The sequence below is a fragment of the Lissotriton helveticus genome, chromosome 4_1 (assembly GCF_964261635.1).
Source record: "Lissotriton helveticus chromosome 4_1, aLisHel1.1, whole genome shotgun sequence".
NCBI lineage: Eukaryota > Metazoa > Chordata > Amphibia > Caudata > Salamandridae > Lissotriton > Lissotriton helveticus.
Window position 1 is genome coordinate 1,173,092,509 of NC_136063.1, and position 27,516 is coordinate 1,173,120,024.

Here is a 27,516-nt window from a genome sequence, read left to right on the forward strand (position 1 = left end):
TACAAACCCACTCTATGGTGTGCCCTTTTAAAAGTTTTAGATAATGAGGCCAAATGAAGACTGCACAAACACAACTCAATTAGAACATATTTGTCTTTTTTAGTTCAAAACTATCTAGGTGTCTATAGATCGGGAGCAATCTCCTGTGTAAAAGATAAGAGGTAATAATAGTCCCTTAGAGTGATTTTACACAATTTGTTGGTCCCACATCCAATTCCGAAATCACCCATTTGCTAAATCCCAGGCGATTGCATGAATATTCCTGGGTTTGACAATCAAAAACGCACGCTCTCCGTAAAGTGGCAAAGTGTAAAAAATTAATCTAGCAATTTTTGAAGAGATGTTGGGCGGTGGAGTTCACTGGAACATCATTTGCAAAATGTAAGATGGTGGCACATTCACCATTCAGGGCGGGGATATCTGCTCCCTCCTACATCATATGATAAATGCCGGAAATGTTGTTTTCTCATTTTTTCTCAGGACTGAAGAATGCTTGTTTGGTGTCAGTCCTCGAGTGTGTAAGTACCACAATGGGGGTGTTGAGCGTCCTGCATACCATAAAGCACCCTGGAGTTGCCCCTTGCTCCTACTTTTATTGCCGAAGGAGGGAGCCGCTCAAACGATGCCATAAATGCCATTGAGTTCTTTTTTAGTGGACAATTGACGCTTATCTTGACAGTTCTTTGAATGATTGTGGTGATTTTAGGTTCCCTATATCTAGTTGTACTGTACTTTTAAGTTAAGAACTTTTGTGTTTAAGTTCTGTTCTAAGCATTGTTGTTAAATGTAGTTTCTCAAGGGTATTTTTCTTTTCTTTTGTCTGTAATATCTGTAATAACATTTTTAATTTGACCATTACTGTCTGTGCTGTGTAGAGCAAACTGCAACATGGTTAAAGCTGAGTGGTTGACTGAGCGAGCAATGATTATATATTTGTAACTAACAAACCCGAGCAAATCATTGTAGCTCTTCCAGGCACCAATATCGTACTTTGCACCAATTTCTAGACTGTTATTCTAAACATGTATATCAATTCTCTTCAGACTAAAGACCATTTGAAAAGCATAGCATTTGTGTGTAACCAAATTATTTTCATCTGTTTAATTACATTTTAGGTCTGGCATATTTTACAAACTTATATATAATATACTTACGGACAGAGCCTACAGCCCGCCTTCTTTCTCCGTTTGTCTGATGAATCGGTCCACTTTTGCCATTGGTTCACTTCCCTATGAGTAAAGGCATGCTGCTCCTTCACAAGAGCAAATCTACACACAAATTAGTTCCGTTTACCCGAGGGACCACTTTTGCTATGTGTGCTTTTTGAGACCAAAAACATAAGTTTGCTTTAGCAAATGTTTTATAATATCATCGAGGGCCTAACAGCACCCTGACAATAGCCTTTTACACAAATAATGACAAAACAAAAAACAAGCATTGACAAAGGATAAAAAGCAGTCAGCCAATGCCAGACCAATTGCCTTTGCCGATGCTTGTTTACAATTATTGCCACAAAGCAAAATGGCCTGACACCCAAAAGATCCAAACCACACAAAACAAAACTGCAAACATAAATACTCAAACGAAGAGTGACGCTATTTAGCCGTACATGGATAATGTAACTTAAGTGATCACAGGACGAGTGTGTAGGTGCTGAGCCTGATTGCAGTGGTCCTTTACACTCCTTGAATACATAAGTAGATGACACCATGCATACTGATGCAAATGCAATCAAGAGGTGCTGTAAAGAGTATTGCACATTGCAAGTTGAAAAAAATTAAAATTAAAAAATATGCTTGAAGTAAATGAGTGACATGCATATTATAGTGTTATTTGTTGTGCTAGTGTGGTGAGAAAATGATGCGAAACACTGCATTGACTTACTTTTCATCATAAAAGCCTGTAGGCATAGCCCATAAGTGTGTTGTGTCATTTGAGCGTCCGCATAGGCCTTCGTGAATCTAGACCAACATGACAATAAAGAGGCATAGACTTATGATCACCACATATAAGCATAGTAGTAATAACCAAAGACAAATAATTATTCCGTCTACATGAGCCAAAATCTGCATGTTGAGTCCCATTTTTGTGTACTATCTTGTAATAAGTGCTAGATATCAACACCCATTAAATTCTGGTTGCCTGGTTATCAGTTGGTATTGGGTGCGATATATATGTCGGGCACTACCTTGTAGCATTGGTAATGTATGTCTGTGTGCCTCCCAGCAGTGTCAACAATGGTGAGGTTCTCAACCTGTGCAGCTACCCACTATCACTACTTACTTTCATCTGCCTGCCCTAAGCAGGTATCAGCGTAGTCTGCACTTATTCCCTCTCTAAAGCTTTGATTAGGAGTGCCTAGTTTATTTTGATTGTCTAATTCTTGCTTTGTTTATGTTATTTTTTTAAATTTCTTGTGATGAACCTTAGACCTGTCAACAAATAGTGCTACAGCAAAAAGCATCACATGCATTTCGAGTTCCAGTGACAAGCCACAATGTAACACTATGATAAAGTAGGTTTAGAAAGTCCTTAAAGACATTGCTGTTTGGAAAGGTCCTGGGTGCAATGTAGGCTGGCTGTTGCACTACCTCTTTGTGTTGTATGTAGTTATTGTATGAATTTCATCGATTTCCGAGCGCCTAGAGACCTGCAGGTGATTTGGCGCGATATAAATCCAACATAAAAATAACAATAACAATAACAAGTAGAGCTGCTCTAGGTCTTCAACTCTCAAAAAACAAGTAAGCCCATAAACATTGTCAGAGATTGTGGGTCATATCAAATAAAGTGAGCACTCGGAAAACTAAGTTAAGATTCAGTTACTGCCACAGTTTTTCATTATCTGTTGTAGTAGAAGAGCTGAAGCAGCACAATTTGCAACATTAGGCAGTGGTAAATGGTTGCTTGCCTCGGGAACTTTAAGGGCATTTGCTGCTTTCTTCAAGCTATGCAGTAGCATTTGTTGACATATTTAAATAAACAATGGAACATAATACAATACCATACACAAAGCAACATAACAACACGATTAAAACATAACAAGGCGCATCACAACAAATCCGTAAAATAAATGTCAACACCACATCTGCAGTATAACCCAACAAAATCACATTATAACAATGCAGCACGAAAACACAGCAACACAAGAAACAACACAACACATCACAATCACAAAAAAATACGACACAAGAAGTGTGGAACAATGTTATGTGCACAAATCAGCACCCCCACAAATCCTGTTTTCATCATACACTGGTAAATGATATTTGGAGCAAGCAGTGCCTTAACCTACCTGCAAGGGACATGAAACAGCACGAGCCAAAGATGTTTTGTAATCCAGTCCGTGTTTTAAGTTAGCACTTTGAATACTCGTTTATGTGATATGGCCTTTTAGGTGATGCATTAGATGATCCTATGTTTTAATTTGTCTTCAGATTAGAGCAACACAAAAATGTGCTAAAACAGTTAGATATATTGAACAAATATATGGATGATTCACATTCCTGTAGAGCACATTATGAGAATAAAAAGGTAATGGCAATGCTATTGTTTAAGGTACTAACTGCTTTTATTCAGATTTCAAGCCCTTGTTTTCAACAGCCCAGATATTACAGCTCACACACTGGCAATACAAAGGTTTAGCCCGAGAGGGATGTTTTACTGTCCCATTACCCTGTCCAACCGAGGAGATAATTTATGCTAATTTAACTTGAATTTGAGGCACGTTAAACTGGAATAGAATAGCAGGCTTCCACAAATGTGTGAGAACACAAATGGGTGCTAGACAACACAACAACACTCAATAGTTTGTTAAAGTTCTTACATTTCAGGTAAAAGCCTACCAGACAGAGCAGCTGTCTGGTTTGCTAAAGGCATGGGAATGCATTCCACACATTGTGTACTATTGGCATTGTGGTTTGTAACTCACATTTTCTGTCTTTCTGTTTGCTGGCTATATTTGTTTTAGGCTGTCCAGGTTCAGCGCGTCACTCCCAATGAGCAAATTCGTTTCTGCTCTTCTTGTATTTTTCCACAAGCGCTCCTTTCTGTAAATCTTGTTTTTATCTTTCACATTTGCTGTGAATACAAAGACAAAGGTCAAACGTCAAGCCCCTTCTTCTGAGGAAGCTGGGAAACTTCTTTCTTGGACTTCAAAGTGAGAGGATTTCTGTGACAATCTTGCTGGACACTGGGGGTAGATGAAAGGGTTTTGTTCTAGCACACAACAACATTTATATGAACTGTGAAAGCATTTCAGAATATATCAGAATTAGCAAAGTACAAATTAAGCACATATTTTGATAATTCTGAAGTGTGTTGGAAAGAAATACTTTACCATGATCAAAACAAATTAATACACTAAGTGAATAAATGTTTTAACTTTTAAGTGTGTTGCAAACAAATACTTTAATATTATTAAAGCAAATGAATACACCAGGTTATGATCGTTTGTATGCTGTATAGTTTTACTAGTAAAACTGTGTGTCTGTGCAGATGTATTGGTCATTTCTATTGAATTCCACAACACTCCTTGCCACTGCACTGTACTCTGCAACATTCCACTTTACACCACCCAGTGTGCTCTGCTCCATTCTGGAGCACTCCACTCTACCCCACTGCACTCTACGCTAGTTTACTCCATGCCTCACAACTCTACTTAATTGTAATGCACTGTATGAAATATTTTTAAATGTAATTGGATTGTTTTCAATTACTGTAGTATGCTTTTATGATTTTTAACTAAATCGAATAAAGTGGTTTTTGACTTGACTTGACTTGACTACTCTACTTTGCACCACTCTACTTTATGCCACTGCACTGTATGCCACTCTACTGTACACCATTCCAGTCTTGCGATTCCACTTACTCTGCACAACACCACTATATGCCACTCCACTCTATGCCACTCTGCAGCACTGCACTCTATGCCACTGCACTCTATGCCAATACACTCTATGCCAATGCACTTTACTATGTACCACTTTACTCTATGCCCCTGCTCTCTATGTCAATCCACTGTAATCCACTCTAATCTACTGTTTACCACTGCACTCTATGCCACTATGCTGAACAACACTTTATGCCATTACACTACACCACTACACTCTATGCCACTGCACTCTAGTCTGCACCACTGTAGTCTATGCCACTGCTCTTTACGCCACGCAAGTCTATGCCAATGCACTCTTCGTCACTCTACACCACTGCACTCTGAGACACTACTCTGCAACACTGGACTCTCCTCCATTGAACTCTATGCCTTTCTACTCTGCACTCCTGCACGCTGTGCCACTGCACTTGCAGCACTCCGCTCTACACCACTCCACTCTAAGTCACTCCTCTCTATGCCACTGTACTCTACTCTGCACCACTCTACACCAAAGCACTCTATGCCACTCTGTTCTGCACTACTCTACGCAATGCACTCTATGCCACTCTACTCTCTGCCACTCTACTCTCTGCCACTCTACTTTGTGCTTCACCACTGCACTCTATGTCACTGCAGTTCAGTTCATACGTCTTTATTTCGGTAAAATTCACCAAAAATGACATCACAAACAAAATACAATAAAAACGTTAAAAAGAGAAAACATAATACATAAATTACATAATACAAAGTCACATCTTAGACAGTGTTTTAGATGGAAACTGTTTGAATGTATTGAACCAAAGAACTTATTTAAAAACTCTAATTCAATTTTATCAAAAAGAAGTACGTATAGTAACCCTAAAAAAAATATATATATAAAAATGAGGGAAATACATCAGTCATAGGGTATTCAAATAGACTAGCGCTGTGGGTACCTAGCTCTAATGACCCAAGACCAGCCTAGAAATTTAGCTACTGCTATGGCCACTGGGAGTGATGTTACCGTCCCTAACAACCATAAGGCCTCATTACCCCCTCTAGTGTTTAGGTTTCTACAAATTAGTTTCAGCCATTTTTTTCGTGGGGCGGCATATGCAGGGCAAACGAAAAAGAAGTGTCCCACAGACTTTTCCTGATCATTACACCACGGACACAAATTCCCAGACCCGCCCTTCTATTTATGTGTGAACAATCTCAGGGGTAGCATTCCTACTCTAATTGGTGAAAACATTTTCTGTCGCTACTATTAGTTATGGCGTCCCAGTAACTTTCAAAAACCTGCCAGAAAGAGTTAACGAGCTATGTTCCGCAATCAACATATTTCTATAAGCAGCCCAGAACTGGGCCTTAAGATCCTTTTTTGAGGGGAACACATTACTCCCGGGGTCAGACCATAGTTTAATAAGGCCCATATCTGACAAGATGGATTTTACTGCTTTAAACCAGGGGAGATTGCCACAACCCACTATGTGTCTAAGATCATCTATTCCACCAGCAAAAGAAGCCAATTTAGGAGTTACCCAAATTATCCTCCAAAGTAAAATAATCCTCAGTTTTGCCAATTCTTCTATGGGATTACAACCCAAGTCCAACAATAATGGTAGCATAGGGGTCGATTGGGGGAGGCCCACCAAGTTACGTAAAAACTTATTTTGGATTTTCTCAAGTTGGGACAGGTCAACATAGCCCCAAAGGTCAGCTCCATATACAATGGCCGATCTTATCTTGTTGTTATACATTTTAAGTGCTGGGCTTATTCTCTTAGTAAGAGAGGATCTCTGCTCCTTAATAAGTGTCCCACTCAACTGGGAGAATTTTAATGACAGTTCATCTAGCTGGGCTGTCCATCTTAATCTGTAATTGAGTACCACCCCTAGGTAAGTCATCTTGTTTACCTGTTCCAGATTTGTACCATTAAGACTTACTTGGCCTACTCTTGGTCTATTATTAGTGAGAACCATAAACTTGGTTTTACTTGTATTAACCTGCAGGTCGTTAGCATCACAAAATTCTTCAAATTTGCTAAGTGCCAATTGTAGCCCCTTTTGTGTTTTTGAAAGTATGAGCGTATCATCCGCAAAGATGAGGAGGGGAAACTTCAATCCGCCCAAGCTAGGGGCGTCAGTGGGTGTGTCTGAAAAAAATTCAACAAATCTATTAATGAATAAAAGAAAAAGGGTTGGAGCAAGGACACACCCTTGGCGGACTCCTCGTGTCACTGGAAACTTATTGGTGACTTGGCCCTGCCTACCCCATCTAACCTGGGAGTAATTTTTCTCATGAAGTCTTACGATTATGTTCAACAGATCCTTCGGCAATCCCATGAGTGTCAGAGCTTCCCACAATTTGGCTCTTGGAACTAAATCAAAGGCGGACTTTAAGTCCATAAAAGCCGCATAGATCACTCCTCCCCCTAAGACCACCACCTTCCAATATATAAGAATAAATCTTAGGACCTGATCAATTGTGCTTACGCAGGGCCTAAAGCCAGCCTGCATGGGTGACAATATTGACATTTCATCCATCCATGCTGAGATTTTAAACAGCACCATCCGTGAGATGATCTTTTGGATGGCGTCGATTAAGCTAATCGGACCATAGTTTACTGGCAGTGAGCGATCCCCCTTTTTAAAAATTGGAAGGATTTCCGCCCCCTGCCATGAATCTGGTATCGGGGCTCCATCTGCCACAGCATTAGCAATTTTCAATATATAAGGAACCCAAGCCACTTGATCAAATTTGAAGAGATCTGAGGGAATGCAATCTATACCGGAAGCTTACCCCCCTTTGGTCACGGTTAAGGCTAGCTCTACATCTGTACGGTCAAAAAGAGGGACTGAGCCTAGAGTTCTAGGCAGGGCCAAACGCCCACTTGCGCCAGAGACTACTGAGGGACCAAGGTTACCAAACTGTGCCCGAAGTGTGCTACCCAATCTTCTGCCGCTAAATGGTTGGAGGGGAGTTGGGACTCGTAAGAATTCCCCCATTTGAGAACCTGCCAGAACCTCGATTGATTGGAAGATAAACTGGCCTCATAAAGATCCTGCCAGTGTTTATCATCCCATGCCATTTTGGCCTCCTTCTGGCACTTTTTGTATTCCTGCCTTCCCTTCCGTATTGCTGCACTATCACGTAACTTCAGTGCTGCAATTAGGCCAGTGTGGGCCTGGCGACACATACGATTATACCACTTACACCCACCCAAAACACATACGATTATACCACTTACACCCACCCTATGTCACTGCATTCTATGCCACTGCACTTTATGCCACTCTACTTTGCACCACTCCACTGTGTACCACTGCACTCTACGCCATTGCACCTTACTATTCACCACTTTAATCTACGCCACTGAATTCTACAAAACTGCCTTGTACACCACGGAATTCTATGCCACTGCACTTCATGCCATTATACTCTGCTACACTGTACGCCAGTGCATTCTATACCAGTCCACTCTTCCCTATGCCACTGCACTCCACACCACTGTACTCTATTCCACTCTATGCCACTCCACTCTACGACACTCTATTCCACTCTTCATTATTCCACTCTAAAACACTCCACACCACCCTCCTCTACACCTCTTTTAGCCATGCTGAACAGCAGCCACGCTGATGTACAATATGGGTAAAACCTATTGGAAAAGCCAATAAGTCATGCAAAGGCTTGCTATTGGCTTTGCCGATGCTTGTTTTACACAGAAGGCTTTATATGAGTTACCTTCTGAGCCACTTAAGGACAGGGTCTGACTGGAACATAAAATTAGTGATTTAGAAAGCTAAAAATATGTGGGCCATGTTTGGAAACTGGGGCAGCTTTGAACTCGTAAAGACACGCTATAAAAGTGTTTTGCAAAGTAAGGAAGACTGCAAGGATTTGAGCTTGATGTAGGCAATGCTTGTCTTAATATCAGGGAAATCATCAACAGTAAAACCGGCCCTGTTGACCATAAAACAAGCCCACAAGCAGTCAAGAGACTGGCCCACACACTGACCTGTGAGATCAATTCCTCAGCCTTTGCCTGATGGCCCTAAAGGGCTAGACCAACTATGCTTAAGGAGGTATGTTCCATTGCCAACAATGCATTTAAGGGCATGTTTGTAGGAGGCCAGAAATGTAGCACCCCTATACATTATTAGTGTTTTTCTAACTTAAGTGCAAAGCTCTGGACCTCGACATGAAACACTGTAGGTTAATAAAGTGGCCAGTAATAAGAAGAAGTCACTTGTGTGGTTACCTAAACCACTGGTGACTGGTTATTTTGATAGGGAGAGGTGTGGGCGGACCACATACACATGGATACACTCACTCACTCATACCCATGCATTCGAAAACTTGAATACTCATACACAAAAACACAAACCCATTCACAACACTCACAGCAAATTCATACATTTAGACATACCTTCATGCATGCACCAAACATTCAAATGGCATTAAACGTATCTACCTATCCTGCAGCTCCAGGAGAGGACAACCTCAGAGGTCCCAGGAGGGTTGGGACTGCTGCCTTCCCTCATTGGCTGACTTTGGGTCAATGAGGGAAGGCAGCAGTCCGTGACTGGTCACAGAGTCGGATGGGTTCAGTGAGAGCAGCTGACACCACCCGACTCTGTGACGGATGTCACTGATTAACACACTGCCCTGGACACTTCGGAGCTTAGAACTAACGCATCCAGGTCCAAGGCAATCAGTGACACTCCCCCTTGTCTTGAGGGGGAGGGCCTCAAGGCACTTTTGCCAGACTGAGGAGGTCATACCCACAGGGCTGTGAAATCCTCAGCATGCCAAAGTTCAGCTCAGGCAGCCAGGGGCAGGCGCATTTAGCACATGTCTGCCTCCTAGCTTCCTGACCTGAATGAGTAGAGTGTCTGTCGGGCTGACATTGCTTAGTCTGATAGACCCTCTTCCTCTCTGGAAAAAGTTGAGGGGGCGTGGCCCCTTCTCCCATTTGGACGGCCCGTGGCTGACCTGAACCTTGAAGATGTTTGGTAGAAGAGACTGGAGTAGTAGGTTGAGACAGAGCTTCTCCTGCTAATGCAATACATCTCCCTGGACTTCATCTGCTGTGTGTCCTTTTTCAGCAATGTGAGTTAACAGCTTGGTAGTTACTTTAGTACAGTGTATGCTACTTTTCTCTTCCTATATTCAACATTTTGTTTTTCTTGTTTTCCTGCCTGTAGTGATGGCCTACTTGGTTTAGATTCCGCTGGTCAGTGCAACATAACCAGAGTGTTTTAAGATTCCCTAAAAAAGGGTTATTTACTGTACTAGGGATCCAAACTTAATCCCAGGTCAAAATTGTTAAAAAGGAGCAGCAGCAAATCCAAAATGGAGGTTCAGAACCCCAGGCACAATACATAAGGCCGGAGATGACAAATCCAAAAGAAAAGCAAGCGGCACATTTGAGCCTCTGCACATAGTAAACGGAAACCATAATATTGAGAGCTCATTGTCCCATGCGCTGAGTCTCAGACAAAACTCATTTGCCCAACAGAAATATGTTAATTTTTCGGATGACAAAGAAAAAAACATGCTGCTGCTGGAGCAGCTGCAATTGTTTACAATTTAAAGTTTTGGTTTACCAGCATCAGGGCTAATCTCCGCAGCATGGTTGTTTTATTTGCATTGGATCTTTGACATTGTTTTAGAGAAGCTCAGGAGCTGTACATCACTAGAATTATAATTAAGGCTACCAGTTTTCCATTTTTTTCTGACTTTTACAGCTAGATACAGACAGGAAACAATCTATTTCCTTTCTGTATTTATTTTTAAAAGTAGAAAAATACAGAAAATTGTGCTTCTTGTGAGTGACTCTTCTCGTTGCCCTTCATAAATTCCAGACTAACTGCTAAAGATAGACACCATGGGGATTTAAAAACAGATGAGATTCCCTTAAATGTATGCATATGTTAGCATGTATTTGTATATATTGTTAATATTTACCTGTTGGAGTTTTGTTTTGTTATTTCTGCCTGCTTAATTTGCTAAAATGCGACAGGGATCAAAGTTAAATCTAACGTCTCAGTTTATTCTCAAAACATAAAATGAGTATGGATAAAGAACAATAAATTGGGCACAAAATAAATATGAATAAATGCTGATGGAAATGTTTAAAAAAATAAATACCATAAAACTGGGAGCCCTATTTATAATCACAATCACTAATCTACTTTCAGACAATAATGAGAGTTTGGTGTAAGTTAAAGGGTTTTATTGATCAAATCTTTTAGTAAATCACATTTATTTAATAATCAAATCTTTTAGTAGGTCACAAGTTAATTCATATTAATCTGGATCATCAATATATGAACAGAAATCAAAAATCAATATTAGTGAATCAGATAATATAATAATCGCATTAAAGTGCATTCCATAAAGGAAAGAATCCCTATTTTATGACACAGGAGAAAATGGAGTCAGCCAGAACCCATAAAGAGTTCTTTTTAGAGAGACTGAGAGAAAAAGCAAAAAGCATCAGAATGAAAGTCAGCTCAATAGATCAAACGTTATTCAAAACAGAACTTCCCATAAAGAGGGTCTCAAAGCAACTTGGAAAATGGCATAGGGGTTGGGTAGTAATAATCTCTGCGAATGGGTCTGCAAAGAAATCTTGGTAAAAGAAGTCTTGGTCTGCTGTAGGAACAGCCACTATTATAGACACCACATGTTATTAATGTTGAAGCTTGCTGTCTTTTTCCTCCTTCAGTCAGCCAATCAGCTTTAGTATTATTATCATTATTATTATTATTATTATTATAGTGCTCAGCTATCTACACAGGAATTCCCAGCACTTTTGCAGCAAGTAGGGTCTAACCAGGCCCTCTAATGCAAAACATCCAGGTCTTCAGCTGTTTTTGAAAAATGGTCAGTGAGGTGCAACTTCTCAAGGATTCAAGTAAGGCATTTCAATGCTCAGGGCCCTGGTATGCAAAGGACCGACCTCCCATGCATGTCCTTTTGACTCTGGGAACTGTGCCCAAGAATAGGTCACTGGAACATAGGGGACGAGCCAGCCAACATGGTCTCACCATTTCAAGAAGAAATCAAGGGCCGATCCCTGATCTTGCTCTATGCTTATAGCACAGGGATTTGAATTGAACCTATTTCTCCACCGCAAGCCAGTGAAGCTCGCTGAGGAGGGATCAGGCAGGTGCACTTATAGGGAGTCTGTCCATCAACCTATCAGACAAATTCTGGACCACTTGTAACTGGCTCATGGAAGCCTTGTCCACCCCCAAATAGAATATGTTGCCATAGTCAAGTCTCCTGGATAACTGTCCTTTGAGCTGGGAACAGGAGTATGCAGATGATTTTCTGCAGCCATATCAGGATGGCGAAGCAGGTAGCAGGCACCTTAGCCACCTGAGGCTGCATGGACAGCTTTTGCCCAGAAGATAACCAAGGTTCTGAACCTTATAAGCCACAACAGGAAAAGCACCCAAGGATTCTGGCCAGTGCTGTGGACCCCAGAGGGATGGGTTATTCCCCAGAATTAGTACCTCGGTCTTGACTCCGTTAAGTTTCAGTGAGTTGGACTTCCTCTATGTGGCCACCATACCCAATCAGGAGTTCAGGGCCTCAAGTTGTTGTCCTGGGCAGATGCCAGAGAGAAGATGATTTGCATATAGATACTCTAATGAGAACAAGTTCACTCCTCGTCTCCTCACAGAAATACAATAGTCCACAAGCAGCGATGTTAAATTTGCAAATAAGTTTTATCAATTCTAAGTTTTCAGTATAGGTCATTCTCACACATTCTGGTCTACTTTCCCGCATATAAACTACATTTCCAGCCCTCTAATATCACAAGTTTCTTAACAATGGTCTATTTTAAAGTTGAAACATCAATATAAAAAAAAAGAAAACATTTCACACAGCAACCATTTATTCTCTTTAGGAATGCTGCATATTCATATATGAACTCTTCATTACCCTGTTAAAAGACTAATTTCTAGGCTTCATAATCACTAACTCCGTAACCATCTGGATGCAGGGTAATTGGTCACGCTATCCTAAGGCAATACTTGAAGACTTCCAGCGTGGAGACCGCTCCACATTTCATGGTTAGGTCACAACAATGGGGTAAAAATATATTCCCCCCTGACTCCAATATCTATTCCAATAACTGCCCACTCCCATTCCCCCGATGATATTAAGTAACTGCAAGGGCATCTTTGCTCTTCTGTTCTTATGCTACTAAAAAAACGGGGAGGGCTATCTTGTCCCAATCTCCAGGATTACTACTGGGCTGACGATCTATGCTACATCTTTGAGTGGGTGGTGCAGGATACAATGGGTACATATGACTCAAGCAGTCACCTGTCATCTGCTTTGCAACCTTGTCTGGCTTCAGAAGCAGCTCCCCCTCACAGTGCTTACATTGCTACCCTGAAATGCACATTACTGGAGATATGGGACAAACTTGCCATCGGAAGGGGTCTGACCACATTCCCATCCCTGAACACTCCGATTGCTCAGAACTCTGACTTCTCTCCTGCCCTCCCCCAGGATTCCTTCCCAGATTAGCTCAAGGCCAAGGCAAGACTCCTACAGGACCTATTCCAGGACAAGACTATCAAGCTCTTCGACCCGAGCAAAAAAGGGTTCCACCTCACTGAACCTACCCATCATCAAAACTTCCAGTTCTGACACTAGGCTTTCCACCCTTCATCCCAAAAGCTGCAACCTGCCACTTACCTCCTTTGAACAACTTGTTTGCAGCTTTGAAGGCACCCCGGCTCTGATGTATAAGACGTACTATGTCCTACAACAATCAAACCTCCTCTCCCACCATCCATACTAGTGGAAATGGGCTCTAGACAAAACTCCAGACATCACTTAGAACCAATGAGAGCTGCTATTGAGAGAGAGATCCCTCAAACACTTAGAAACATCTCTCGGCAAGAGGCAGCCCATAAGGTAATCCTCCAGTGGCAATATACCCCATCCAGTCTTCACACCATTTACCCTGCTGCCCCAGCTGCGTGCTGGCACTGTGGAGCACTGGTGGGCGAGTTCCACCACATATGGTGGGCATGCCCTTCTCTTACCATTTTTTTAAGGAGATTCTGAGTTATATAAAGGGCACCCTGGGCTATCCTATCCAGCAGACTATTGTGCCCAACTTCATTGGCTGCAAGACCCATGCAGACTATATCCCAGACGTCATATGACTGGAGCTGCCAAACAGCTTATTGCTCGGGCCTGGAGGACTCCCTTGGTTCCCTCTGCAGCATCTTGGTTAACCTAGCTCTGGCACACCATTGCCATGGAGCAGATAACACACGAATTGTACTTCACGAATAAAAAGTTTCTGCGCCTCTGGACACCTACTTATGATTCCAACCCTTCAGACTGCGTGCCCTTCATCTGTTTTACACAATGGGCCAGATTGGAGTTTCCTCCTCCCCTCTGGGGTCTAGCTGCATGGAAATTAAACTGCAACCAGCATCCCCCATCTTCTTACCCTTCCTCAGCCAAGAGTGACAGTTGGAGACCCTTTGACCTACCCTGACATCAGTGGTGTAGCTAGAGCTGTGGACGTCCGGAACGATCCATTACTTTGCCGCCCAGTGCCGGTAAGAGAGGGGGGTGCTGGCAAAAGACAGAATGGAAAGACAATGACTAGCGGGGGTGCGGGCAACAGACAAGAAAAAGGGGGGGGATTAGTGACACCGATGAGAATCATGGCTCGTCGCTGCCCCCAAAAAGTGGCACCTGGGCTGTATAGCCCAACCCCCGCCCTCACCTAGCTACACCACTGCCTAACATCCCCGTCTTTCTCTACCTCCCTGTTTGTTAATCTGTTTCCTTCTTCATATAGGCATGCACCGACATGGGAGCAAAGAACTCTAACCCACAGGTTCTCCTGGTCTTGCTACCAGAAGCAAATTAGCAATCCGCAGACCCTCCCCTTCCCAGTGGTTTGGGACAGCTTCAATGTGTTTCCTAAATACCTTCCTGTATGTACTGCTCCTGCTATGCAAATGCCTATTGATTGTTCTTTCAACTGCAAGTGTGTTGTAATGTTATGGAAAACTCAATAAACAGATCGTGAGTAAAAAGACTAATTTCTAATCATTTGATAACAGTGATCGTTGTTGAATAGAAACATTCTGCAGAAATATATGAAAACATTTATGCACCTATTATTTATTATGAAAAAACATGTTCCTGAAAAGGTCAAGAAATAAACATTTTATGCGCATTTAGCATTTCTAGTCAAGTCAGCTTGTCAAGCAAAGTTGCTTTAGCCATTTGAGACCTACCACAAGTAAATATGATTGCTTACTAAATTTGTATGCATTTAAATTCATGTTATTTGAATTAAAGCCCACACATTAATTTCAGCTCACTTATTAAAACAACATTTTCTTCTCATTATTTTCAGAATGATCTCGATTGTAGGTTCTTGTATCATGACAATGCTCCAGAACCAGATCATTGTGATAATCTAAACACAAGAGCATGAACAGTTATATCACCATGTATTTACTTGTGGAATGAAAAAAGGCACAATTTTCTACCATAACTCATGCCCTAAGGTAACCCTAACTCACGCCCCCACCATGCACAGTTTTCTCATCAACAATGTCATTGCAAATGTTGCACTAATATAATCAATGATGTCATAGAAGATTTCATGAGTGATGTAATGTGTGGGATAATTATCAGGTCATGGCGAGGGTGAGAGGAATAGTTACCTTAAGGCACGAGTTATAGTTGGTTCAGCCATGCGCAGTGAGAGGTTGGCCACAGGGCTTGACCTGTGGACAGGCCCTATGGCCAATCCTCCGAAGGCAGCCAACTCTTTGGCTGTGCACAGCGGGAGTTGGCTACAGGGCCTGGCTGAGGGCCAACCTACCCAGAAGCAACTACCCCACGCTGCACATGGCTACTGTCTAACCCACCCAAAAGCAGACTTTGGTGTGCAAGGTGTAGGGTTTGCCTTAGGGCCCTGGAGAGTGGAGACTCCATCTCCCGGGGCTAAAACATACGTATTAAGAGGAGGGGGATGAGCAGCTCCTCCAAAGCCTTAATAGGCCACGAACACCCCATTCCCAGGACCAAATTCTACTAAAAAGGGAGTGGAACGCATGACCCCCTCTGTGAGCCTATTGTGGCCCCAAGGCTTCTTTAAATTATTGGTATGTGCACCCGGGGCACCCACCATACACACTCGGATTAGGGGATTTGGCTTGCGGTCCCCCTCAATGAGCCTCATTAGGCCCGGGGACCTTGTCCCACAGGGTCAAATTCAATTAAAAGAGGGACTATGTGGCCCCTCCTGTAGCCTCATTAAGCCCTGGGGAATCTCTTCCCCCAGAGCTACATTCAATTAAAAAAGGGGGTGGCTGCCCTCCCCGAAGCTGATTAGTCCCGGAGACCCTATCTCCCAGAGCCAAATTCAATTAAAAAGGGAAGGGAGCTGTGTGGCCCCTCACGAAGCCTCATCAGGCACTGGGAACCCCATTTCCCGGGGCTAAATTCAATCAAAAAAGGGGAGGAGCCCCACAGCCACCATCCAGTAGCCTCATTAGACCCCGTGGATCCCATCTCATGGGGAAAAAGTCAATTAAAAAAGAGGAGGGGCCATCAGCCCCCTGCCCGAAGCTCATTAGGAGCAATTCCCCCATCCCCTGGCACCAAATAAAAACAAAATGGAAGGGGCAGTATGGCCTCCCTCCCCAAGTCTTCTCAGGCCCCGGGGTCCCCCATCTCCAGGGGGGTGTATTTTAATAAATAGAGGAGGGAGGCTTCATGGCCCCCTAACAGATCCTTTACAGGCCCTGGGGACCTTATCCCCCAGGGCCTTATTTTATATCAAAGAGGAGGGGGGCTGTGCAGCTCCCTTGTCCAAGCCTTCTAGTGCCCCGGGGAAGCCTCTCTTTATAAAAGGTGGGTGCCCCAGTGCCCACCCACAAACAACACTTTGGTGGCTATAGGGGGAGTCCCAGGGCCCAGCTGGCTCCCGCATAGCCCTGGACCAATGTTCTCTCTAATTGTTTTCCTCTGAGCGCAGAAGTGTAAGGTCTCTGAGCGCTGCAGCCAAGGCTATGTGCACCAGGTACAAGACCGCCCCTGTGAGTGTAAAGACAAATATCAGTGCAAATATCACTCCGACCTTCTGCTTAAAATGGTGGAAAGATGGTGCATTTCCACATTTACAGTGTCACGTGAAGGATCTTAAGGCAAGTTTATGAATTAGATTCACATTAGGACATTAGGTTAGTGTCAGCTGTGTGCCTGAGATGCTGTCACGCTCTTTCCTTACATGCAACAATTAGTTGTACTGTGTATTGTGTGTCCTGCGGGCTCATATCGAATTTATGTAACTGGGATGTATGTGAATCTCGCGTTTTCACCATTTCACTACTGCGTTTTAACTTTTTTCACTCGGTCCACTGCAGCTATTGTGCTGTTTGTGTGGAAGGGCTAGTCCAGTACATCTCCCCTCACTTCCTGCATTCCATTTGCGACCGCCATCTTGGGTCGGGTGACGCTCTAGTCTCTCGAGACCTTTCAACAAGCTTGCCTATTTCTGGGGCTGATGGCGCCGACACTCAGCGGACGCACGCAGCGGGCGCACCAAAGGCAAGCTCATCTGTGCCTGTCCGCGCCTGGATGTTGCCAGATGCCAGAGATGCTGTCGGTGGAGTTGGGGCTGTGCGCATTTATTCTAGGAAGAAGCTATCGGCTATTAACACTAGGGTAGGTCCTTGCCGTCAGCTGTTAATCTCTTTGGAAGGTCTTTTTTGTTGTCTTTGCTGTGGTTTTAACTCTTTTACTAAACCATTTCTTCCACCCTTTGCGCCGTCACCCAGTAATCCCTTAAAATTCGGAGTCTCAACTGCCGGTTTCAGGCCAAACACTACCTGAATGTTTATGACCTAATACAGGATGAATTGCCTAATGTTTCTTTTTGACAGAACCTGGCTTTCCGACGATATGGTCGCAGAGCCAGGCTTAGCACTTCCACCTGGTTATAGTACTGTGGCTTTAATTAGGATGTCAAGAGGCGGGGGTATCGCGGTCATTTTTTAATCTTGCTACGGCTACACGTTTGATAAAGAGCCTGTGGCTGGCTGTGAATGTGCATGCTTTACGATTTCCGTTAGTGCTAACTAAACTATGTCAGGATTGCTGGTTTATAGGCCTCCTGGACCTTCCAAGAAGTTTAAATCTGCACTTATTGAAGTTACTAGTGCCATGGACATGAGATCTGCTAACTTCACTATTTTTGGGGACCTGAATTTTACATTTTGATGAGCTGACAGAGATAGAAATTAGTAGCTTCCTCGCAGACCTTGCAGCAGGTCAATTAAATCAATTAGTCTCTGGCCCCACCCATGCCGCAGGCCACTTGCTAGACCCCGTTTTTTCAAACATTCCATCTCTCATTGTTAGTTCACCTAGTCTGGTCTGTTGGTCCAACCACTTTTTTAATCTCGGTGTCCCTCACGGTTCCAGTACCCCCGAATAAAGGTACTCAGAAATCCTTATTTAAGTGGCCTTGGCGTAAATTGAACCTCAAGTAATTGCACGCTCTTCTTGCTTTAGAACTGCCCAAGTTACCTATAGATCCGTATGCGGCATATAAAATCCTTTGCGACTGGATTCTCCAAGTCCTGTACTCTCTTATTCTGGCCAAGTGATCCAAGTGCCGTACCTCTCATGCCAATCCTTGGTTTTCCGACAGACTGGCTGCTATGCGTAAAGCGTGTAAAAAACTGGAGCGGGCGTGGAGAAGAGATTATGATCCGCCTGCTAAGAGACGTTATCAGTCTGCCATCAAAAGGTATCATCGGGCCATACAGGCTGAGCATGCTGTTTACTTTACTAAGGAAATTCAGTCAAGTAGCAATCCAACCAAGTACATTTTTAAAATACTTAACGATTTTAAACTCAGGAAAACCCCTTCAGCCTCTGTAATCACTTCCAAGCAGCACTCTGAGGATCTTGCCACCTTTTTTCGTTAAAAAGGGGAAGACAATATATCATTCCTTTTCACGGACCCCTGTCAGTCTTAGTCCTGTATCAGAGGCCTCCGACCGTTCACACTCTGATTGCGTTTCCTCTTGTTGATCAGGATGAGCTCCGTCTGCTTTGCAGCAAAATCAAATCTGAGTCCTCTCAAGCTGGACCAGTTTTTAAAACCTCTCTCTGTGGTCGCGGCACATCTGTGCCAGTGATGAATACTTCTTTCTCCTCAGCAACAGTTACAAGGCAATGGAAACAGGCTATGGTTGTTCCCCTTCTCAAAAAGCCATCACTGGACCCAGCAAAATTAGAAAACATTCACCCTATCTCTCTGCTACCTTAGGCAGCTAACATCGCTGAGGCACACTTTACCACCATCCTTTCAGCTTTTCTGAATTCCAGCGGCATCCTGGATCCCACGCAGAATGGTTTCCGTCCAAGGCAAAATATGGAGACAGAGCTCCTTGCTGTGACCGAACATCTGTGGACCATTCTAGATGCGGGTCACACTGTATCCCACCAGATTCTTTTAAAACATCTGGAGGAGGCAGGAATTAGTGGTGCTGCCTTGAAATGGTTCAGATATTTCCTCTCTGATAGAGCTTTTCATGTGTCTGCTCCGCCTTTCCTTTCACGTGTCCAGTCCGTTGGACAAGGTGTTCCACAGGGCTCTGCCCCGAGTCCCGTACTTTTTTATCTGTCGGTACAACCTCTGGAGGTGATAGCCAGGGACAGGGGTCTCTCCATTGTTTCTTATGTCGATTACACGCAGTTGGTGGTGGTTCTCTCCGACGATTCCACGCAGGATGCTCCTAAATTTAGGAGCGGTCTGGCGGGGGTCGCGGAGTGGATGACCGCCCACTGCCTCCAGCTCAATGCTAATAAATCAGAGATGTTGTTGATGGGTAAAAACATCAAGCTTTGAAGTGAGAACTGGTGGACTAACGCCCTAGGGGGAGCACCCACCCCTAAGTCGGTGGTGAAAAACCTAGGGGTATGGATGGATTCTACCCTCAGTTTTCAGGACCACATTAAGAAAATTGCAGTCACGTGTTTCGGCCTTCTACTGGGACTGAAACCCGTCCTAGGCTATTTTGACCCATCCACTAGACAACTGATTGTCAATGCTTGACTATGCTAATTCACGTTTTTTGGGGGGCGAATAAAGCTGAGGTGATGCGCCTACAAATGGTCCAAATTGCAGCTGCCAGAGCCCTTTTGGGTCTCCCAAGAAGACGATCCATTTCGGGGGTAATCCAACGATTACACTGGCTGCCTGTGGCCAAGCGCATACAATTTAAACCTCTCTCTATGGCCTTCAAAATCTTGAAGTTCTCTTCCCCTTGTATTCTGTCCGACGTGTTGGTACCTTACACACCCTTGCGCCATCTGAACTCGATGGGGTCATGCTTGGCTCAGGTCCCACGGGTAAAACGTCTACGTGAAGGGTGGCACTCTTTCCGCTATCTTGTAGCCAAGCTTTGGAATTCTCTCCCCTTCACATTCGCAGTCTGGAAAACTACTTGACGTTTAGGAAGGCAATAAAAACTCCTCTCTTCCCTTCGGTTTAGGCTCTAGTTCTTGCTGTCTGCCTTTAGTAAGCGCCGGGACGCCTCTTTGCTGAGGCAGCTGTTGCGCTATACATGTCGGACTACCATAACATGACACCATGACATGAATTGGTTACACAGTCAAGTACACTTCAGGTTTACAAAAGCGCAGGACTCCAACGGTGGTACAATTATAAGATTCTACTAAAGATTCTCAACTGAAGCACTGTTAATAGGGTGAGAAAACTGTTGGAAGTCTATACAAGATTGCATAAACACAATAAGTTAGACAATTATGGTAAACAGACAAAATATCGACTACAAAATATCGAATGGACATAATATTGAGTACAAAATATAGGCTGGGCAAAATATCGAATGGACAGAATATAGGCATCAAAAATATCGTTTTGAAGGTAAGTAATCTAATATCGAATTTTAAAATATAGATAGTCAAAATATCGAAGTACATAATATAGGTTACTAAAAATATCGAACATTTAATAATATCAAATTTTTTATAGTGTATTTTATGTGTTAAAAGTGTTTATTTATGTTATAATGTAATTTAAGTAATGAATTTAATGTTATTTAAATTTTGTGTAATTTAATTCTGTAGCGGGTTGTGGGTTTATAGGGGAATAGGGTGGGAAGTAATGTAATTATAATTAATTAAATATGTAAATTTATTAATTGGTATTTGTTTATAATTAATTGTTAATTAATTTTTTTGTAATTAAATTTTAATTGCCAATTAATTTTATTTAATTGATTAATTGATAATTATGTTAATTTAACTAATTTAATTTCTGTAGCAGGTTGTGGGTTTATAAGGGAATAGGGTGGGAAGTAATTGAATTATAATTATTTAAATATGTAAATTTATGTAGTGTTATTTATTTATAATTAATTGTTAAATAATTGTTATTTGGTAAATAATTAATTTTAATTGCTAATTAATTTTATTTAATTGATTAATTGATAATTATGTTAATTTAACTAATTACATTTTTGTAGCGGGTTGTGGGTTTATAGTGGAATAGGGTGGGAAGTAATTTAATTATAACTAATTACATATGTTATTTTTTTTGGTATTTAATAGATTTTAATTGTTAAGTAACTTTTTAATTACTAATTAATTAATTGTTAATTTGGTAATTAATTAGTATTAATAGATAACTAATTGTAATGATTAATTTAAATTAGTATTTGTAATTGATTAACTATTATATTATATTAAATTGGTAATTACTTCTAATTAATTTTTTTATAGATATTAATTATTAATATCTATATTTGTTTAATTAATATATGAAGTATCTACTTTCCCTACTGTTGCACTCACTGGAGTGGGAATAGTAATTATTACCCCTACGCTATCCAACGCTTTCCCTACTGTTGCACTCTCTGGAGTGGGAACAGTAATTTTTACCTCTATGCTATCCAACGCTTTCCCTACTGTTGCACTCTCTGGAGTGGGAATAGTACGTTTTTACCCCTACGCTATCCAACCCTTTCTCTACTGTTGCACTCTCTGGAGTGGGAATAGTAATTTTTACCCCTACGCTATCCAACGCTTTCCCTACTGTTGCACTCTCTGGAGTGGGAATAGTAATTTGTACCTCTATGCTATCCAACGCCTTACCTACTGTTGCACTTTCTGGAGTGGGAATAGTAATTTTTACTCCTACGCTATCCAACACTTTCCCTACTGTTGCACTCTTTGGAGTGGGAATAGTAATTTGTACCCCTACGCTATCCAACTCTTTCCCCACTGTTGCACTCTCTGGAGTGGGAATAGTAATGTTTACTCCTACGCTATCCAACCCTTTCTCTACTGTTGCACTCTCTGGAGTGGGAATAGTAATTTGTACCCCTACGCTATCCAGCGCTTTCTGTACTGTTGCACTCTCTGGAGTGGGAATAGTAATTTTTAGCTCTACGCTATCCAACGTCTTATCTACTATTGCACTCTCTGGAGTGGGAATAGTAATTTTTATCCCTACGCTATCCAACGCTTTCCCTACTGTTGCACTCTCTGGAGTGGGAATAGTAATGTTTACCTCTATGCTATCCAACGCTTTCCCTACTGTTGCACTCTCTGGAGTGGGAATAGTAATGTTTACCTCTATGCTATCCAACGCCTTACCTACTGTTGCACTTTCTGGAGTGGGACTAGTAATTTTTACCCCTACGCTATCCAATGCTTTCCCTACTGTTGCACTCTCTGGAGTGGGAATAGTAATTTTTACCCCTACGCTATCCAACCCTTTCTCTACTGTTGCACTCTCTGGAGTGGGAATAGTAATTTGTACCCCTACGCTATTCAACGCTTTCCCTACTGTTGCACTCTCTGGAGTGGGAATAGTAATTTTTACCTCTACGCTATCCAACGCCTTATCTACTGTTGCACTCTCTGGAGTGGGAATAGTATTTTTTTCACTTTCGCTATCCTACGGTAATAATTCTTAATTATATTATGTTACTATATATATATGTTTTAACAAATATGATTGTAAAAAAATGTTTTCATAACTTTAATTAATTATTTAATTAATATAAGGTAATTTAAGTATTTTTAAGTATATTTTAGTAATTAATTTTTAATATTAATTTAATTTAACATTGTTTTTGATAAAGTCGATATTTTTATAAACTATATTTTTGTAAACGATATTTTTTACTCGATATTTTTGTACTTACCTGTTTGTAGATACAAAGTCGATATTATGTCTGTCAATATTTTTTCGCAGATATTTTTGCTAGTCGATAATATGTCCCTCGATATTATGTCAGTGATCCGACAATTACATATCATATTTACAATTTGATTTGTAAGCTACTGAGTAATGTCTGGATATCCCTTCTGAGAGATAGGCTGTGAAATGTGTGACATCCAGGCAAACATGGACTGCACTAGATGGTAGAACTGTCATGCAGACACCACACTATACTGAGCAGCATTGTGTACAGTGAAATTCACCATGTCTTTAAAGGTAGTAAATAACCCACCCTTTTACGTATTCTGCCACCACATATTTATATTCTCTGTATTGTCGAACAACATCTCCTGGTGTTTCACAATCACCTAGAACCAGATATTTTTTTACTTTTCAACAAGTATTTGTACAGTCTCAGTCCCAAGATCAAAATGTGATTTTGTTGCTATTGCCTGGAATTCAAAACTTGCCCATTCTTTCAGGGAACCTGTTTTGCATTTGTCTACAAAGAAGGGAAACAAAAGAGAAAGCAGGCCCTCTGTCAAACTCTTGTTCTTCCCTGTACTACACCATCAGATCTCTCACCATTCTGTTCCAAAGGGCAATGTCCCCCAAGTACTGTTCCTTAATGTGGCCAATCTTTGCTCTTGCATACTGTACAGCTTAAATAGTAGTCAAAGAACTTTTTTGGAACAGTTTGCACAAAGACTCAAATTAACGCAGAATATCATACGTACTGCAAGAGAAATATGGTAGTTTGAGTCTGAAAGCTTTTTGTAACAATATTTAGCAACTGGATCATTCTCCTCAACTTTCTCATGCTCAAAGTACTTAAGAACAGCCTCATAATGAGAAATTAGTGCGCCAACTGCAAAATGCCTCGAAAGCCACTGGACTTCATATAATGGCCGAAAGGAGACCACTTCACATTCAGTGACCGATGCAATTTCATCCAGCTCAGATTTCTTTGCAGGAGATCTGGAGAACAGAGTATAAACAGTCCTAAATAATGTCTCCATCTCTTTAATTATCGGAACCTTCTTCCAAGCATCATCAACTCCCAAATCTTCTCAATGGGTGACACAATGCTGCCCAACTAGATGAGGTGTTGATTATTTAAGGTGAGTATCAACACCATTATTCTTGCCCATCATCACAGAGGCACTATCAGATGTTAACATGACCATATTTATAAGGTCCAGTTCATCGGTAGCGTAGAATTCTTTCAAAGCAGTAGTGATAGCCTCAGCATTACAACTAATCAGCTTCACTATGTCCCCAAACAGTGTTTTAGCTCTGTGGATGTTACAGGTTGGAACTTGAAGTACTGCATGAGTATTTTTGTAACAAAAATATCTGTGCTCTCGTCGATTATTAATGTGTTGTGAATCTAAAGTGTTGCGAAGTTCTGCCATAGCTTCACAGTGTAGCATGCTATTGATGGCCTCAATGAACTCAAAGGCATTGTTCTTGCTCATCCAGCTCACGGGTATCTTCACATACAAAGCTAGGTGGTCATGCATGTCTTGGACAGATAACCGTGAAGTTTTTATCTTGACTGCCAGCATCACTTTGTTGATGAGAATCTTTATCTCCTCAGGCAGGGATCATTGTCATTTATCCACTTCTATTCTGCTCGCTTTGTTGGTGGCAGTTTCTGTCAGCATTGCCCGCACTCCATAAAGAAACCTGGCAGTAGCACCTTTGTTTCTCAGTATCACCAAAGCAGAATTGTGAACTTTGCTAATTAGATGGCCCTTCATGTAATCCAGTTTCCAGCCATCACTTCATTTCTTCCCTGTAGAAAAGTCCCCAACAATCTTGGCTTCAGCAAATGCTTTGGAAATCAAGCCTGTGTCTGGACAGTATTAAAATAGTTCTCTGGCATGCACGCAAACCTTGCTTCATGATTTCTGCGTCTCAAGTGCCATAATTTCTTTCATCCACTCTTCCTTGAATACAAAGCACAATTTCTTCCTTTGTGGTGAAGCACCACACTCTGCAGAAGTTACAGTTTTGGCCTTGAACATTTTTGTGATAACCGGTTTTGGCCCGCTATGCCACAAAGCCTGCAAAATAAAGTAGCATGGCTGAAGTTGGTGCCTATGCTCAAGAATGCAATCTGTCACACAGTACTGAGACATCACAGGCAGAAGGTAGTGTAATTACGTGGATTTTTTTGTTTTCTGGCGTGCTCTATCAAACATATATGTAGCACTGTCTGTGCAGCCTGCAATAGAAGTAAAGATTGTTACTGCACATTGTGATATAGCAATATAACATGTGCACCTCAAGGAAACTCTACTAAAACGATTACCAGTTGTGCTTGTACTCATCTATGCCCGTTCAAGTGTGTGTGTGGTACTGTCTGCGAAACCTGTAACAAGAGAAAACAAGAGCAAAGTATGTTGTTATATACCAATGCACAAGGTGCAACACAGTTTACCTCTACCAATTACCTGTTTGTTCTGCCTGTACTTACTTTTGCCTGTGTAGTTGTATCCGTAGTACGGCCTCAAACCTGCAAAAGGAAAGGTTGCAGGTTGTAAACCTATTTACCCAGAAACCCCCAAATCCAACCAGGAATGTAAACAGAATGACGTTGTCTTTGTGGCTACTCATGCCTGACCATTCACATCTAAATATCTAACAGACTGCAAACCTGGAATTGAGGACCAGATCTTTAGCACAGGCTCTCAGATTTACAAACAATGTGTCTGACTGCTCCAGAGACTCCAATAGAAAAAGAAACCAAATAGTTACTGGGATTCCAGTTTAGGCCAAACAGAAATGTACTCATGTGCTTCTATATTTGCATCCATCATGCTAAACTGGTCTATAAATCTACATCGTGTGTTACACCTTCTGTGATGCAGCTTTTCCCTGGTAACCAAACTGAGCAGGTGGTTGAGTTGTATGAACTAGGAAACTCACATGGAGGACTGAGCCACACACAAGCCATCAAAAGATCCCATGTGGACATGATACTCCAAGTGGCATGCAAAAAATATGATAAAGACTTTCTAATTAAAAATCAGTTACTTCTATCACACTTCTATTTACTTGTATCACCTTCAGTACACTAATCCTCGCATACAATCCACACACTCATCTGCATTTTCATTACCTTTTGCCATGTCAATGTTTTAACAGCTGTGCATCTCATTCATACATGTTTGCAAGTAATCACAAATACAATAGACCAAGGGTACTCACAAATATTTTCCATGGGGCCTAAAATGTTTAGTTGTGATGTAACCGAGGGCCACACACACTGCTGCCAGCAGGATGGTGGTCAGGGAGTTGGGAGGTTTTGTCAAGGTGGGTGTAGGGGAGGGAAGCTTGTGCACTTAGTGGCTGAATTAAATTGCACAATGTGGTACTATGAAACTGGCGATCAATCCTTGTTCCCCAGCGTTACCAAACGGTGTGATCCTAGGCAATTATTTTACGTCACTTTCGCTCTTGCATATCCCTCTGTTGCCCCTTGTGTGTTTAGTTTGACATGCGCAGGACATAATTACGTAGTGGGAAAAAAATAATTTCCTAACCTTCTCAAAGCATGCTGTATTCACAAAAATCTGGTTGCTCGATGTGAGGTTAATTTTTTATTTCTAAATCCCTTCTAAATTCAGAACATTTTTGGTAATTGCTTTACCTCAAATTTAACAGGAAAATAAATCTTCCTCCCCATGCTGAAGTCCTATACAAAGCTGTGTGTATTACTTCTACCTTGGATTTAGAACAACTATGGCATAATATCACATCACAGGGCGTGAAGGCAAGTTTCAATGAAATCGTTTTGGAGTTATAATAAACGTGAATTAAATTTAGACGCAATTAACAATGCTTACGACTAACTGAACAGGATTTAAATAAGATGCAGCTCTAGATAAGGTTATTCAGATACTGCAGGCCATAGACGGTTGTATAAATTCTCTAACAAGAACCAGAATCTGTTGTAGAGATCAACTATATAAGACAAGTGGCTGGTGCTGCTCATAGAAAATGCACTTTACCTCTATGCCTACTTCTAAGCACTTTCCATTCTAATCATTGTAAGGTGGCTGAGTGGTGGAATGCAGGTTACAAATTTACAGTGAAATAGAACAGATGGAGTGACAAGGCACATGCAGACTCAAGACCATATCTTATGAAACTAAGTAATGTATATAAAGCATCATGCCTGGTAACAGATATTTCAAGGCATGGAGAATGCGGGCTCTGTCCCATAGTCCCAGCCTTCCAGGGGACCCTTAGACAGAGCCAGCTAGATTCTGGCCCTGGTGACCTTGAATAATATTTAAACAGACTGTAAATAGTGTTTTTCTATCTTTTATTTTTTAATGTGTAAGAGTGTACTACAGACATTTTTCAGACAAAA